At 41.6% G+C, this 18,291-nt stretch overlaps 1 pseudogene; it reads left to right on the forward strand.

The window, feature by feature from the left end:
- The first annotated feature begins 559 nt into the window (after window positions 1–559).
- Window positions 560–9,186, forward strand: LOC120243325 (annotated as a pseudogene).
- The last annotated feature ends 9,105 nt before the right edge of the window (window positions 9,187–18,291 follow it).

Here is an 18,291-nt window from a genome sequence, read left to right on the forward strand (position 1 = left end):
CCTTAATGCCCCTTGCCCATTTAGCCCATCCCACCACCCACCTCCCCTCCAGTAACCCTCAGTTTTGAACTGTTCATTTTAAAATGGTTAATTTTCTAATATGTGACTTTCACTTCAATATTTCTTAAACAAGCAGGCATAGTACATAAAATGAAAGCCAACAATTATTAGTACGTTTTATTATCTTACCAGTAAGTTATTTTTAGCCCCTCAACAAAATATAAAATCACTCTTACATTATTAATAGATATATTTATTGATATGATAATTAATGTTTGCTAGACTTTCATCTAAATTTTCCTTGTTCCAACCCACAGACCCTACTGTATGAGACTCTGAAAACTGAAAAGTTTGGGGAAGGAGCTTGGTCAGCTGCTTTCCATCTTTCTAAATTGACATTTTCTATGGTGACCCCACTGACCAGCTTCACTCTCCAGCCCTCCGGCAACTTTCTAGGGAGGTTAGGTTCTAAAGCCACAGATAAATACATGCCGGTGCAAAGGGACTGTCTTGATGTTGATACTTAATAGCTACAGGCTTCAACCACCTCATATACAAAATGGAGATAATAACACGCCTCCCCCAACCCCCGCCCTGGGTCCTGCTGCACAAAGAAGCTAATATCGGTGAGAACTGCACTAAGAACACATGCTAGCTGCTTGCATGTGCTCAAAAATGGCAGCTATGTTCACTGTTATTTTTTTCAAGTGAAAGCTCTATTGTGTGAAAAGAGATTTAGTGAATCCTGTGGCAAATTATGTAAGGGATTTTACTTAAAATAAGTCAGCAATTAAAGCAATCCACAAGTGGTCCAGAATGCTTTGCAAAAGAGTTCCCCTTTCATAGGCATGTGTTAAGTAAAAGCTGTGTTCATCTGTCAGGGATGCCACAGGATGTTTGCTGTCATCTGAATCGGGGAATAACACCTACCTCATAGGGTTATTTTACAGATTAAGAAAATCACAACAGAAAAAGGCATGGCCCAGTATGACATAGCGAGGTGTTCAGAGGTTGTTCAGAGTTATTGTAATTACTTCTGTTACTAACTCATTATTAGAGAAGATTCTAGCCCAGAGTAGATCAGCCAGAAGACTCCTTTCCAACTCTTGGTGGCACAACTTTATAGGAAGTCTCACTGCTGAGTGTATTTTCCTGTTTACTTAATAAGAATATCTGCATCGTTAATATTTCAGGAAGAAATACAGTCCAGGGGTCCTAAGGGCTGAGATTTTTGAGGACTTATAAAAATGTTTATCCTGAGCTATTCCTGGAAGCATTGTTTATAAAATGCTAAGACTGAGAAATAACTAACACACACAAAGTTAGAGAACTGGATACAAACAATGGTGCATGATTAAAAGCACAGGCTCTGAAGTCAGCCAGCCAGGTTTAAAGCTCCACTCAGCCTTTGGCAAGTTAACCTCCCCCAGCCATGCTTTCCTCTTATTCATAGAGTAGTTGTGAGAATTAAAGCAAGTAAAGCATTTAGCACAGTGTCTGACATAACCAGCCTCCAGTGATGGCGATGATGATAACGATGGTGGTGATGGTGGTGATGATGCCGCCACCACCATGAAAAATAATGCTGTAGGTCTATATTTTCCTCCTTCATAAATAAATTAATATATGTGGCTAAATTTTTACACCAGGTCATGCAATAAAGAAATCACAATATCTTAATCCAACCACGGATTACTGTCTCCTTTATATCTTTCTTTAGTTTCGGCAGTTTTCTTTTACAATGACTTTAGAATCTAAAAAAGGAAAATCTTTTCTATTTTAGCAAAATGAATAAAGAAGAAAGGAAAGAGAAGGTGAAGGAAGGAAGAAGGAAGGAAGGAAGGAAGGAAAAGAAGGAGGTGAAGATTTGCTCTATAGGGCTAATTCCAGTTTCCCCTATAGCTGAATTCAGTGCCTTCTCTGGACCATTATAATTGCTATTATTTGAAGACTCAAGGATTTTTTCCCCCTGAAAAATGGAAAATTCTCTTGTAATGCAAATGGTCTTTCTCTGGTATATTTGCCCTATAATTTGGAAATAGGAAGTTTCTTAAATTTTTTAAATGTTTTTTTATTTATTTCTGAGAGAGAGAGATAGCGTGAGCAGGGGAGAGTCAGAGAGAGAGGGAGACACAGAATCTGAAGCAAGCTCCAGGCTCTGAGCTAGCTGTCAGCACAGAGCCTGATGCGGGGCTCAAATCCACGAACTGCAAGATCATGACCTGAGCCAAAGTCAGACACTTAACCGACTGAGCCATCCAGGCACCCCAAGTAATTGGAAGTTTCTTAAAGGCAGGGCAAACATGAGTGCCCATCCAGACAATGGTAATCTTTTTTCTTTTCTGAAGTTAAATTTTTATCATTTTCAAGCATACAAAAGTGAAAGAAAGAATAGTATGAACACCTCTGTAGCCATCACTTAATTTCAGTAATGATTAGCATTTTGCTATGTTTGCTTTCTTTTCTCTCTGTAACACATACAGATATACTTTTCTCTTTTTTCTTTTATTTATTTATTTATGTACTTATTTATTTACTTATTTATTGCTGAACCACTTAAGTGCAGACATCATCCCACTTTGCTCCTAAACACTTCACTTGAGTACAACTTGCTGATGAATAGGGCATTCCCCTACATAGTCACAATAGTTTTGGCTAAGGACAGCTAGGTTCTCATGCCAGTAAAGATTGCCATGTAACTATTTATTCATTCCACAAATATTTATTGAGAACTTACTATCAACCAGTGAGCTAGAGTGATGAGCAAATAAATATGATCCTGCTCACAGACAGATTGACATTTTAAAATATCACACCAATCACTATACAGTATATAATTTCAAGTGTGGTGAGGGTCATAAATTGCCCCAGTATATTTACTTCAAACTTACCTTTGATTACCTACTACTGTTTTGATTATAACAATGGCCAGTACTGAGTGTATTAATTCATAGTTGCAAATGACAAAAAGCATACTGAAACTAGCTTAAGGGTAAAAAGGAAATTGAATTGTTCACTGTAGGCACACCCAGAAGGAGGAGCTGAAATGGTAATAACTCCCTTTGAATTTCCAGACTACCACCATCTTCTTCCTCAGTATTGATTTTATCCTCAGGCAGCGTCTCTTCCATGTGGCCAAATGAAAGTCTACTGCCAATCCAGGTACACGGGCCTATAAAATTCTAGATCTAGGAGAATGAGCCTTCTCTCCCAGGGTCCCTATCCAACTCCTAGAGGAGACCTGATTTGCCCAGTTTGGCAAATCATGTACTCTCTCCAGACCAATACTTGAGGCCAAAGGAATGGAGTGCTCCCACTGGTCAGGCTGTGTCCTGTGCCCACTCATTGTACTTGAGCTACATGCAGAATCGATGCCATCAACACTCTAAAGAATGGTTCTTGTACCAAAGTAAAAGGTATTGGATGGTCAAAAGCCATCTAGCCACCCCATGGCAGTGTCTGAAATTGTGCCTCTCCACAGGTCCTGGGGGTCTTCATAATACTGTGCAGTGCACACTCCAAGCCCAATACCAGCAGGTGGGGATAGGAGGCAAAGGCTTCCAGTTTCTAGCCTGATCTGTGTCTTAACAGGCAGAGTCCACCAGAGGTCAGGGCAGAGCGCAAAGCAGGAATCGTCCTGGGGCTAGCTCAAATCAGCAACTCACGCCAGACTTCCGAGGACAGGAGCAGGCTGCAGCCACCAGAAAGAAAACTCCGGCTGAGGCAAAGCAACCACGTTTCCTTCACAACTGCCCTCCTAAGATGCAGGTCTAGACTTCGATGCAGGGGCAGACGGGGTTAGGAACGTGATTTTTAAAACACTGTATTTTGCAACTGCACATATTCTGCTGAAGAAACACAGATACCAGGGCCTCAGAATCATGCAGAGTAAGCGAGATACCAAATGTACCAATGTGAAATCGGCCAGAAAAACTGGATTCTGTTCTCTGCCCCTACCTGCCTCTTGAGACTCACCTTCCACCATCCTTCTCCCTGTTCACAGTCAGCCACACTGATGGCCTTTCTGCGACTTGATCATGCCAAGCTCATTCCGACCTCAGGACCTTTGCACTTGTACCCTCTGCTTGGAAAATCCTTTTCCTAGCTTTTCCCTTATTGAGGTCCCTCTTGGTGCAGGAGTCTCTTAGGAAATGTTAGGACCACATCTAAAATTGTGCCCCACCCAGTAGCACTAATACATCACCCTGTTTATTCCCTTCATGTCATTTATCACCTCTCAACTTACCTGTTCATTTGGTCATTTGTTTCTCCCAGCCCACAACAAAACACAACCAACTCAAGGACTTTATTCTGCAGTTTACCACAGTACCTAGAATAGTGCCTCCTCAGACCACATGGGCTCAGGAAATGTGATGAATGAACAAACAAATATGAATGAGCCCCAGTTTCCCACACATAAAATGAGATGGTTACATTATGTACTATTCACAATGGTAAAATACAGTGAACATGTACTGCATGTTGGGCACAGTGATAAGGCCTGTGGGTAGCACTGTAGATGGCTGCCTTTATATCTTTTCAGTCCTAACGAGATCTCAAATAGTCTCAGAACCTCAAATATCCAAGATGTTTTTGATGCCCAAATTCCTCACTTAGCCATTTATTCCTTTCTTTTAGCTCAGAACCTTTCAAAAACACTTTTTGTTACAGAAACTTTTGTTGAAGTGAAATTTCACTTGAAAGTCTTTTTTTTAATTTTTTAATGTTTTTATTTATTTCTGAGAGAGAGAGAGAGAGAGAGAGACAGCGTGAGCAGGGGAGGGGCAGAGAGAGAGGGAGACACAGAATCTGAAGCAGGCTCCAGGCTCCGAGCTAGCTGTCAGCACAGAGCTAGACGGGGGGCTCGAACCCACGAACCGTGAGATCATGACCTAAGCCTAAGTTGGACGCTTAACTGACTGAGCCACCCAGGCACCCGTGAAAGTCTTATATAAAAACCTGGGGGGAGGGGGAGTATACGTATTAGACCATTAAAAACACCTCCAACAAATTTCAATAGGAATCAAAGACCATCATCTCTGACCACAAGGTAATTAAGTTAGAAATTTATAACAATAGATGAGGAGACATTTCTCTTTGTAGTATTCCAGCTAATAACTGAATGGATAATAGAGTATTTCGCTACTTGTCATGATTTAATGGGTCGAGGCAATAAGAATGGAAGCCAGCTAACATAACAAACAGAACATCAGAGGACACGTACCTCCTGATAAAAGAACACACCACCCGTGAAGGAGTCTCACCAAAAAGATCAGATTAAACCTCAACACTGAAGTATCAATTTACAGGAAATACAGAGGAAAACTGCTAATCTACATCACAAGAACACGATCAGCAAATCCAAACAGAAGGACAGTAGAAAACTGAATTCCTCCAAAATAAATCATGAGAGAAAAAAGGAGATGGAGCAAAAACCGATTAAAGGAGGTATAAGAGACATACCAACCAAGCACAATTCGTGGACCTGTTTTGGATCCTGATTCAAGCGTGCAATCTGAAAAATAAAAGATTTCAAAATATATGAGAAAAAAATTAATACTAAATAGATGATATTGAGGAATCATCATTTTATTTTTTATTTATTTTTTTTTATTTTTTTATTTATTTCTAGGAAAGAGAGAGAGACAGCGTGAGCAGGGGAGGGTCAGAGAGAGAGGGAGTCACAGACTGAAACAGGCTCCAGGCTCTGAGCTGGCAGTCAGCACAGAGCCTGACGCGGGGCTCGAACCCACGAACCGCGAGATCATGACCTAAGCGAAAGTCGAACGCTTAACCGACTAAGCCACCCAGGCGCCCCATGGAATCATCATTTTAGAATGGTATTTTAGTTATATTTTACAAACCGAAATATGAATAGAATGAAAAAGGTTAACAAAAAGAGAAATTAAAATTTTCCACCCATTCAGGCATTTAAAAATACTCTAAGCCAAAAAAATTATTAGAGCCAGAAAAATTATTTTTCTTTTTTTTATTTATTTCTAGGAGAGAGAGAGAGAGAGAGACAGCTTGAGCAGGGGAGGGTCAGAGAGAGAGGGAGTCACAGACTGAAACAGGCTCCAGGCTCTGAGCTGGCAGTCAGCAGAGAGCCCGACGCGGGGCTCGAACCCACGAACCGCAAGATCATGACCTAAGCGAAAGTCGGACGCTTAACCGACTAAGCCACCCAGGCGCCCCAGAAAAATTATTTTTCAAACTAGAAATGAAAAAGCCACTGAAGCATCATACAGGTTTCAATTCTCATAAATATCAATAAATATAACCCACATAAACAGAAAGCTATCGGGAGTTCTCAGCAATTCTTTTTTAAGTCAAACAGACCTTTGAGACCAAAAAGAGAGAGAGAGAGAGAGAAACACTATGGATGATTACCAGTCAAGATTGGTCCCTTTCTTGCTGTGACCTCACAGCAGCCATTATTATAGAATTCCAAGCACCTACATAAGACCCTGGTCGGGCTGGTTTTCAAGGATCTGAAGGACATTCGACTAAAGTTAGCTTGTTTTCTCCTTGGCATCGTGGCGTTATTTTCTTTATTTTTTTCTCTCTTTCCATTTTTCTGACTTTTTTACTTTTCCTTTTTTCTTTTTTATGTTTTTTCTTTCATTTTTAAGTTATTCCTTTTTCTCATTTTTTTTTTTTGCAATTTGTTAGTATTTTTTTTTGTTCATTTTTAGTCTAGCATTGCGTTTTAATTCCATTATAAAGATCACTTCATCAGGTGGTCTTTGGAAGTGATTTTTTTAGAGATGACCTGGACTAAGCTTCTCACCAGCTTATCCCAAGCTTAAATTCCCAAGCTTGCTTTCAAGCCCAGCTATTAATCCAACATGTTGCAGGGCTTCTCAGCCATCTCTGGTGAGGAGAAACATGTTGGCGACAGAATTCCTCCAGCCTCCAGAGACTATCCCAAAAAGTAAAAATCATGAAGGCTTTGAAACCTCCCAACATAGTGAGATTATGTGAAGTGATGGAGACTAGGACACGCCAGCTGCTTGTCATAGGGTATACTAGTGGAGGTGAGTACCTAGTGGTTCATGGAAGTCTGCACAAAAAAGAGATCAAAGTCAAATTCTGCCAAATAGTGTTTGCTATACAGTACTAGCACCACAAGTTTATTGTCCATAGAGACTTAAAGACAGAAAACGAGCTCTTGCATGCTGACATGAACATCAAGATTGCAGACTTTGGTTTCAGCAACTAATTCACCTTTGTCAACAAGTTAGATAACCTCTGGAACAGTCTTCCTTAGTACTTCCCTGGCATTCTCTCTGGGTCCAAAGTATGAGGGACCTGCCATGGTTATGTGGAGCCTGGCAATCATTTTCTATACACTGGTCAGTGGATCCCTGCCTTTGATGGACAGATCTTCAAGGAGCTGCAGGAAGAAGTGAGCAGAATATACCAGATTCCCTTTGACTTGTGCATGGAATATGAAAACCTGCTCAAGAAATTTCTCATTCTCAATGTCTCAGCAAGAGAGGCACTTTAAAACAAATCATGAAGGATCCATGGATGACTATGGGTCATACAGATGAGGAGCTAAATCCTTACGTAGAGCCAGTCTCTTGAGTACAAAGACCTCACGGACTGAGCTGATTGTGTCCATGGGTTACTCCATGACGATATCCAGGACTCACTGACAGGCCAGAGGTACAAAGAAGTGATAACAAGCTATTGCTTCTGGGATACCAGAGATCCAAGCTACAGGTCTACACCTTCATTGAAGTCCCAGCCTTCAACAGATCTGACCAAGAGCAGCACTCCCTCCCCATCCTACAAGGTACAGCACTGGATCTCTGCCAATTCCAAGCTCTGAGTTTCAATGAACCTGTCATGCCTAACTTTAATTGCTATATTAGTCAACAAGGATGATGACCATAACAAAATGCCACAGACTGGGTGCCTTAAACAACAGAAATTTATTTTCTCACAGTTCTGAAGTCTCCAAGTTCAAGATCAAGGTGCTTTAAGGGCTGGTTTCTAAGTGAGAGGTCTCTTTCTGGCTTCCTCTCTATGTCTGCACATAGCATGTCCTCTGCAACCTATGTATCCCTAGTATCTCCTCTTCATATAAGGATACCAGTCATATTAAATTAGGGCCCCTCCATATGACCTAATTTAACTTTTATCACCTCTTTAAAGGCCTTATGTCCAAATAACATTGGGGGTTGAACTTCGTTACATGTCTTGTGGGGAAAGGGGGCCACACAATTCAAATCACAATTGTTCCTCTAGGAATACTCAGAAGAGCAAGGCAGATTTTGAGAGAGTCAGGAGACAAGGCAAAACACAGGCAGCAAAGCCATCATGCCCACCAGTCCCTTATGCTGCCTAGAGAGGAAAGGGAGCATCCCTTACCCCTCGGCGAACAGCAATCTGTCTACCAGCACAAATGAGAGTAGGAATTCCACACTTCAGAAAAGAGCCAGCCTTGGCCAGACCTCCATGCAGAAGGGTAAAGACAACCTAATGATGCCAGGGTCCCAGGGCTTCCAAGGCTTCTGTTTCCTCTGCAGTCTCCCTTGACTTTTCCTGCCAATGCCAAGCATCCAAGACAGCCTGGGTGTAATTCAGCCAGGCCTCTGGGCCTCACCCCGTGGTGGGTAACTGTAAAGCACTACAGCCCAGCACAGCCCTCCAGTGGGTCCCTGTGGCCTCCCCTTCATCCCACAGCATCTGGGACCCCAAATAATACCAATTTCTCCCAGACTGAATCCAAACTAAACTCCATACACACTGGGCAGCTCCAACAGGTAATGAAACCAGCAGATTTTGCCCCAGTGTGCCCCAGCCTCTCCCTTTTGCAACAGCCACAGCCAGCAGTGGGTCACTGGGGGCTCCTTCAGCAAGTGCTCCTTCAAGTGTATGTGGAGGCATCTTTGTTTCTGATTTGCTGGGACGAACCTGAATGAACCTAAAAGCAAAAATCAAGTGGAGATGCTCAAACCTGGAGAGGCCAAGCCACAGTCACTGCACTTTATGTGGACTATGACTATCACAAGCTCCATGAAGCCCAACAAGATGATGTGAGAATTCAGCAAGGTGCTTGACACAAATAGCTGCCAGTAGAAACTGAACAAGAAATGGTGCTGTGCAAGCGTGGCACCCCTGGGCCTCGAAGACTTCCTGCAGTGGAAGGTGGAGGTGTGCAAACTCCCACAGTGATCTCCCAACAGGGTTCATTTAAATGCATACCCAGCATCTCCATGCCCCACAAAAGCAAAATAACCAAAGCAGTTAAGCTTTAAAAGGCTGCCAGATTTTTAGGGTAGTGAAACTACTCTCTATGATACTATAATAATGGATACATGTCATTTTACATTTGTCCAGACTCACAGAATGTCCAACACCAAGGGTGAATCCTAATGTAAACTAAGGACCTTGGGTGATAATGATATGTCAGTGTAGGTTTATCAGTTGTAACAAATGTACCACTCTGGTGGAAGATGTTAATAGTGGAAAGGGCTGTGCAAGAGTAAGAGTAAGGGATATATGGGAAATCTCTGTACCTTCCTCTCAATTTTTCTGTGAACATAAAATTACTCTTTTAAAAATAGTCTTTAAGAAAAAATAATAAAAATGTTGCAGGAACCACCTGGGACACAAGAGGAGGCGTCAGCTGGCTCCATCTGCTAGCCTGACACTTCAGCCCCACTTCAAAGGCAGAGACTGGACTGGTTTGTTTCCCCTGGGGCACTCCTCCCCTCCCGTCTCCTTCCATGTCTTTTCTTCAGGGTTTGTGAAAGAGGGACAATGGTTCTGTATAATGAAGAAAACCAAAACTCTTCCTCCTTTCTCCTTCCTCCTCATTCCTTTCCCTGCCACTCCCCCCCGCCCCCACAGTGTTTTTGGCCTACATAGCAAGAATGTGGTTACATAAAAGGGCGCCTGGGTGGCTTAGTCGGTTGGGCGTCCGACTTGTGGATAGGTCATGATCTCGCGGTTCGTGGGTTCGAGCCCCGCGTCGGGCTCTGTGCTGCCTGCCAGCCCAGAGCCTGGAGCCTATTTCAGAGTCTGTGTCTCCCTCTCTCTCTGACCCTCCCCTGCTCACGCTCTCTCTCTCTCTCCTAGAAATAAATAAAAAATATTTAAAAAAAAATTTTTTTAAATCAACTTCAGATATGTAAAAACATAAGTGTAAAAAACAAAACTTGTATTTTTAAATAGAAAACATTAACTGGATTTTTTTTTACCTTGAGCAAGGGAATGATTTCTAAACAGTATAAAAAGCATTGACTGAACAACAAAATTAAGAACTTATTTATCATCAAAAGACATCTTAAAGAAAGTAAAATAAGACATTAGCTAGATGTCCTACAATTTAACTCAATTCTGATGCAGAGTTAGCCTGATTCCATACTATAAGGGCTATTAATTATAAAGAATATTAAGGATGCAAATGAACAGCCAAATAAAGACTATTGGTGATGAAAAGAGAAATAAAGGTGAGGTTTGGAAGTCGCTGAGCACAGTACCTTCTGTTCCTGAGGAGTTTGGGGTAAACCACCCCCCCAGCACTTTCTTGTTCACCAGCCTGAAAGCTTTCTGAACCCTGTCCTTTTGGGGTTTTATGGAGACCTCATTACATTGGCATGATTGAGTAAATCATTGGTCTTTGGTAATGGAACTCAATCTCCAGGGGTGAGGCTGAATGTTGGAATCCTCTAATCAAAAGGTTGGTTCCTATGGCAACTAATATCCTTAAGGGTGATCCAAAAGTCACCTCATTAACATAAACTTGGGTGTGGTTTAAAGAGGCTTGTTATGAATAACAAAAGACACCTTTATTGTTCACCTTACTTAGGAAATTGCAAGGATCTTAAGAGCTCTGTCAGGAATAGAAGAACACCAAATACACAATTATTATAAGCCACAACATCACAAGACCCCAGAGAACTCCTTCACCCATTCCCCATGTGAGGACAGAGCAAAAAGACAGCTGTCTATTAACCAGGTTCTTACCAGACATTGAACCTGTCAGCTACTTAATCTTAGACTTCCCAGCCTTTAAGACTGTGAAAAGTACCTATTGTTTATCAGCTACCCAGTCACTGGTGTTTTGTTATAGCAACCCAAAGATAGGGTGGCTTCATTCACATGCCAGGTGGTTGGCAGAACAGATGGTATAGGGGCCTCCCTGGACCCCATGTCTTTACTCCCTCTGTTTTCTCATCTTCCAGCAGGCTGTTCTGGGCTTCCTCATGTAGTGACAAAAGGGACCCAGCGGCAAGAGAGGGCAAGCTCAATGTTTTTGTTTTTCAAGCCTCTGGCTGCATCACATTTCTTAATGCTCCTTTGACCACCGTAGGTCACATAGCCAAACCCAGATTTAAGAGGTAGAGAAAAAGACTCGATCTCTTGATGGAAAGACAAGAAAATCACATGGCAAAGAGGAGTACAATCTGAGATGGGAAGAATTTGCAGCCATTTTACAATCTACCAAACTATAAACATTTAAACAAGGATGTGAATTCATATTCTGAGTAGTCAGTGACCTAAATTACTAACCTCTCAACCTAGCTCTCTGTGGCTTGATTCCTCAAGGAAAGCTTTGCCACCAAGTTTATAGAATAGTCCACATTTTTGCATTCCACAGAGCTCTCCTGTGCAGATCTCTTGTTCAAATGGGTTGAATGAGATATTTCTATAAAAATATGATATATATCAATGATTCGCAAGAGAACAAGCATTCTTCCCACCCCTACCCAAAACCCACCCATAGAGACTTACCAGACACAGTGTGGGGGCATAGAATTTGAAAACACCCAAATAAATGACACAATTTTATAGTTAGAAAATGAAGTAAATTACAGCTATTTTTATAATACAAATTACAGAATGCATCACATTTCTAAAAAGGAGGCATGGGTTTTAAGACTTGAGAAATGCCAACCAGATACTAGAGAAATTGCAGTTTTCAGGTATTCCCTGAGCTCAGTAGAAGCCATTTCTCTGCAAGAGACCCTGTGGTCATAGGGTTCAGTTAAAAAGCAAGCATCCCTGGAAAAGTCACAGGAATATTTTTCTCCTGGCTGAATCCACCCCCTGGCTAGTTGGCACTTGGCAACCTGACAAGTGTTTTACATTCAAAAGGTCAGGCACTGAGTGAATCTGCCCAGAGACTCTGGTACCACTCACGCCTGGATGCCCAGGCCCAGCGTCCGTCCCCCGCCTCTACCATTCTGACAGCTCTGGAGGAAGGGACCCAGGTCCCTGGTTTGGGCTGTCAGCACAATGACGGCAGCCCTTTTACTGAAGGTCAAGCTCTAATTCTCACTCCAGGGAGCCTTCCGTTTCTTTCTCTCTTTCAGCTTGTCTATCTTCATAATTGTTGGTATTTTTCTGCTACTTTACAGTCTTCAAAACATTTTCCCTTTCACACTCTCATTTGATCCTCTCCACTAGGAAGGAGTATAAGAACAAGCAGTTTCCCCTTTGTAAAAACAAACTGAGGCCCAGAGAGGCCAGGTTATTGAGGACTGGGAGAAAGTAGAAAGTGGCGATGAAGAACAAAGGCTCTGGAGTTAGAATCCAGAAGTTACCAACCAAGTAACCTTGAGCAAACTACATAAGCCCTCTGTTTTTTTCCTATTTCATAAGGTTTTTGCAAGAACAAAGCATCATAAGTAAAATGCCTGGCATATAACAATAGGAGCATAAGCCATCAGTATATTTTTATTATTTGTATTGCTATTATTATTGTATTAATTGTATTAGTGTATTAATTGTATTAGTGTATTAATTGTATTATTATTATATTGTATTCTGTTGTTATCACATAGATAGTGAATAGCAAAGTGAGGACTAGAACACACATCCATGAGCCTGAAAGCCATACATTTTTCAATAAAGAGAGTGGGGTTTCTGTTCTGCTTTCCCAAATGAGAAGTAAGCTATCCCATGAAGGAGTACTCTAGAGGTCTCCTTTAAACTCATCTTTTAATTTACTTTTTAAATAATTTTTTAATGTTTACTTACTTTTGAGAGAAAGAGAGAGAGAGAGAAAGATATCGAGCAGAGGAAGAGCAGAGAGAGAAAGAGAGAGACACAGAATCTGAATCAGCTCCAGGCTCTGAGCTGTCAGCACAGAGCCTGACGCAGGGCTCTAACCCACAAACCACAAGATCATGACCCATCTTTAGAAAATGTTTTTGGGGTGCCTGGTTGGCTCAGTTGGTTAAGCATTGGACTTTGGCTTGGGTCATGATCTCACAGTTCACGAGTTAGTCCTGCATCAGGCTCTATGCTGACACCTCAGAGCCTGGAACCTGCTTCAGATTCTGTGTCTCCCTCTCTCTCTGCCCCTCCCCTGCTCATGATCTCTGTCTCTCTCTCTGTTTCTCTCTCTCTCTGTCTCTCTCTCTCAAAAATAAATAAACATTAAAAAATTACAAAGAAAATATTTTCTTATAGCTTGCTAAGACTTAGAAAAGAACCTCAGCTCTACTGATAATCAAAGTTCTTCCTTCTAGCAAGAAATTTCAAATTCTTCCCAATGAACCTTCCATCAAATTTGTTCAAAAATTACTAAATTTTAATTGTTTCTGTTCTTTTTCCTTTTTCATCCCAGGGTAATTATTAATAAACATGTTGGTGAGCAGGAAAAAGACATAAAATCGGCAAGAGGAAGAAGAAGGTAAAAAAATGAACGAGTCACATTATCTAGTAATCGAGCTGCCATTCCCTGAATAACCCACAATTTGACTTTTCCCACCATAAAGAAAATTAGAAATGTGTAGTTACAGGATGCAAAAACAAACAAATGAAAGCTTAGAAGCAGAAAAGAATTAAATTTCAAATGTAATAGTGATGATATTTAAAAAATCAAATGGGAAAGAAAATGAAGAGAGTCTTAATCCCCAGGAAATACATTAAACCATGGCTGTGAAAGACAAAGAAAATGGAAAGAGAGAGAAAAAGAGCATAGAATCTACCTTCATTGCACTGTGTCTGACCAAAGAACAGGATAATGAATCTCCTACTACCATTAAATTAAACACAAATTGCTTTTGTTTCTAATTAACATCTGCCTGGCCAAATGTGATGTGTGAAAGTCTCCTTTTTAATGCCTTTCCCATGCCACAGAAATATTACAACCAGAATGAAAGCTTATGGATGTTTTTCAATAGCTTCCTCTAAAGTACAAGCCAAACCTCGTAGAAGGTATATGTGAGATTCATTTGAATTCCAAATGCACTTATAAGGACCAGCTCTATTACAGTGCATAGCAAATGAATACATAATGAGGAGATATTCCAGACCAATTGTTCCAAATTATGCGTTAGATTATCTTCATTTCTCTTTTGAAAATATGTCTTGTTATTTTTAGCATAACATAAGAAACCCTTGACTTTTCTGGCATCAAAGCTCACCTCCAGTTTCTATAATTGCTCTTTCTTATGCCTTTACACACCAGCCTGACCTCTCTGGACTTAGATTCTTGTCATTTCTCATGAACTCCTACCAACCTTCAAAGCCCAGCTCAACCCTCCCGCCCCACCCCTCACCCCATGAGAAACCTTCACTAGCGCTCTCACATGGAGTGAGGAATCCCTCCTCAGTGCTCCCACCACCTTATGTCCATGCCTCTATTATTCTCCAGGTGGCCTTCAGCAAGAATCTTCTCTTGCAATAGCTGAGCTCACCAGGTAAGGGGGGGTAGCCACAGTACCCATATAACTGGATTGTATTGATAATTGCGTAACAGAGGGGCACCTGGCTGGTTCAGCCAGTAGAGCATGTGACTCCTAATCTCAGGGTTGTGAGTTCAAGTCCCACACTGAGTGTAGAGATTACTTAAATATAAAATGTTTTTAGAAATTGAGTAACAGAGATCTAGGAGCTAGCTTAAATTTAAAAGGATGAGGAGGTGGGGCACAAGAGATAAGTATACGTGGAAAGCACACAAAATCCAAGCCAAGACCCAGGAAGACAGATATAAGAAATGGAAAGCCATCTGGAATCCAAAGTCACACTCTGTCCTATTGCATCACCAATTCACCCTTGCATCTGCTTTGTACTACAGACTGACTTCTGTTACCAGATTATACAGATTATACAGCGAAAGGGGAGGATGATGGTGGAGGGACACGGTTCCACCACAATTTTTGCACCTACAGGGCAGGAATCCAGCCATGCAAAAAGAATCCCATGTTGTCTCCTTTTGGTCCCAATTCCAAATTCCAGGGAAGGAATCAGAATGCCCAGTATGAGTCTGGGTTCAATTTACTAACTTACAGAGGTTCAATTTACTAACTTCAGTTGGTCAGAGCTATATGATTTAAACACAATTACTAAGGACAACGGAAAGGGGGGGAAAAAGAGAAGAAAGAATCATTGTGAGCTATGCAGACAGCCCAAAAGGTGACTCCTACACAGGTGTTTTGTTGAATAGAAGGGAGGGAAAGGAAAAAGGGAGGAAGGGAGAGGAGGTGGGAGGGACAAATCCAAATAGATTTGGAGGACTTCCCCATATTGATAAGAGTCAAACCAGAAAGTTAGGAATTTAGTGTCTTACTGGAAATATTCATGAAATTCAGTGACAGTGACATGATCAATGTCCATATGCATGTGATGAGTAGCCACAAGTAAGTAGCCACCGATAGGGATTCTTCCCTTTGACAACATGTATGCCAATCAAAAGCAGGTATCTTAGGAAAATAACAAATTGGCAAAGAATCCACTGAAGAGCCCAAAACCAAAAAGCCATATGTCTGTCAAGGCATCTGCTCCAAACAACACAGGGGTCTGTGGTCTTCACATCTAACATGCATCAAATCCTAGTGGGAGGCAAAGGAGAAACCCATATCTACTCACACTGATGTATAAATGTGTGCTTGCGGCCAACAATTAGCTGCCCTTTGGACATCAGATTGTCAATAAGATTAAAGTCTTGGTAAGACCAAGATTTCCTAAAGTGTGGTCGACATCAGAATCTCAAACAAGAAATCTGCAAATTTAACTAACTCCTAAGAACCTTCTTGTGCACAGTATCACTATGTAGTAGTGGGGTAGGCAGCCTCTAAAATGACCCTCAGTAATACCCAAGCTATACCATTTCATGGTCGCCCCCCACCCCCCAACATTGTACCAGGCTTGGTCCATATGACCAATAGCATATAGCAGAAGTGACGGTATATCACTTCCAAGATTAGGTTATAAAAATTGCAATTCCAGTCTTGATCGATCTCTCTCTCTCTCTCTCTCCCTATCTTATTCTCTCCCTTTATTTCTCCCTCTTCTTTTCCCTTTCCCTCTCCCTCTCTTTATCTTTTCTTAGACCGCTCTTACTGGGGGAAATGAGCAGTCCTATAGAAAGAATCATGTGGTGAGAAATTGAAGCCTCCTGCCAACAGCCGCATGAATGAGCTTAGAAGTGGATACTCCAGCTCCTCCAGAAACTGCAGCACCAGCTGACAGCTTGACTGCAACATCATAAGAGATTCTGAAATCGGAACCACTTAGCTCAGTCATTCCCAAATCCCTGAGCCTCAGAAACCATGTGAGATAATAATGTCCATTGTTTTGAGCTGCTATGTTTTGGGGTAATTTGTTACACAGCAATAGATTATTAATACAGATAACTAGTCTCCTTTCTGTGTGCCCTTCCTGTTCCTGATTACTGCTCCTCACATCAAGAGATGAAGTTTCTTTTTCCTCCACTTAAATCTGAGCTAGCCCTATGACTGATTTGAGCAATAGAAGGCTGCAGGAGTGACATTCTAGAATTTCCTAGCAGCTTCCACTTCCCACCACTTGGAACTCAGATACATGCAGTGAGCAACCAAAGCCACATGGAAAGGATGTGTGGAGCTGAACCAAGGTGCTCTGTTTGGCATTCCCAATTGAGCTTCCAGCCAACAGCCAGCACTGACTGTGCACCGTGTCCTAGACATCCCACCCAACTGAACCCTCCAGATGACTGCAGCCTCCCCCAATGCCATGTGAAACAAAATTGTCCAATCAACTGAAAGAATTGGGAAGAATAATAAATCATTCTTGTTATTTTAAGCTACTAGTTTTAGGGGTAGTTTTTATGCAGCAGTAGATAACCAGAACACACTGTTTTAGGCCATTAAATTTTTTCTTTAATGACTGTATTCTCAGCATCAGTCCCTAAATAAGGTATAGATTTCTGTCCAAAGAACCTGTCTAGGCAAAGTATTCATGCCATGTAAGATAGTCCTGCACCTCTTGTCTCCTTCACATCCCTCATGATGTGGGTATCCACCAGAAGCCCACTTGGGCTTTTTATACTGGCTCTCTTGAGTTCATTCCAGCTTTGAGTAACTACCTGAATAACTACCATTTCCTGAGCTCTGATGGGTCCCAGCACTGTCCTAACTACTTTACTTCTCTTAATTTATTAGATTATTACAGTAAGTCTAAGAGCTAGGTCCTATTGTTAGCTCCATTCTCCATATGGGGAAACTGGGGTCCCAACAGGTAAAGAGCTTGCTCAAGCTCACACAGAGATAATACACAGTGGAACCAGCAGTGAGACCTGGACAGTCCACCTCCATGTCCACACTGCTAACCATTATACAATAGCATCATCATTTCTGTGAGGTAAGGTAGATGCTGTCATTACCCCTATTTTAGGGACAAGACTTATGGACAGTGAGTTCCTGGCACAAAGTTCACACAGTTAATAAAGGGAAGAGCTAGAAGGAAACTTCCTTTAACACCTGCATTCTTAAACGTAACCCAATTCTGCACCCTACATTTGGAGATTGTAAAGATTGTAGCAAGGTCTGGTCCAGTCACATAATCTTAAATTCTTAGAGACTCTACCTTATCGGGTATTTTGAGAACAAGGGTTAGTGAATCACATATCTGTGGAGCAAACCTGGTAGTTCCTTAATCCTCCTCACCTGCTGGGAGCCGCACTGGCCTCCCTGGATGACAGTCACAGCAAGGAAATGGTAGCGTTTGTACAGCTCCTGCCATGAGAAACGAAAACTGGTATCTCCTTCTGCTACTACTGGCTCATGTTGGAAATGAGGCTGCTGGTATTGACCAGGCCTCACAATATTCCAGATCAGACTGATATTCCCCACATAGATTGCTCATAAGGAAAGGCATGTTCCTGCCTTTTCCAAAGAGATTTCAGATTAAAACATTGTGGATGATTGTTAAAAGGCTCTTCCTAAGGGCCTTGCAGATCCAAGACTTACATAATTAAGGGGGCTTGAGTCTGGCCCTGAGACAAAGAGCCTAATTTAGAGTTAAGGGCAATATCCACCCCCACCTAATTGTTTCTGCTTAGAG

Source organism: Hyaena hyaena, unplaced genomic scaffold (assembly GCF_003009895.1).
Source record: "Hyaena hyaena isolate Hyena2069 unplaced genomic scaffold, ASM300989v1 scaffold_336, whole genome shotgun sequence".
Classification (NCBI taxonomy): Eukaryota; Metazoa; Chordata; class Mammalia; order Carnivora; family Hyaenidae; genus Hyaena; species Hyaena hyaena.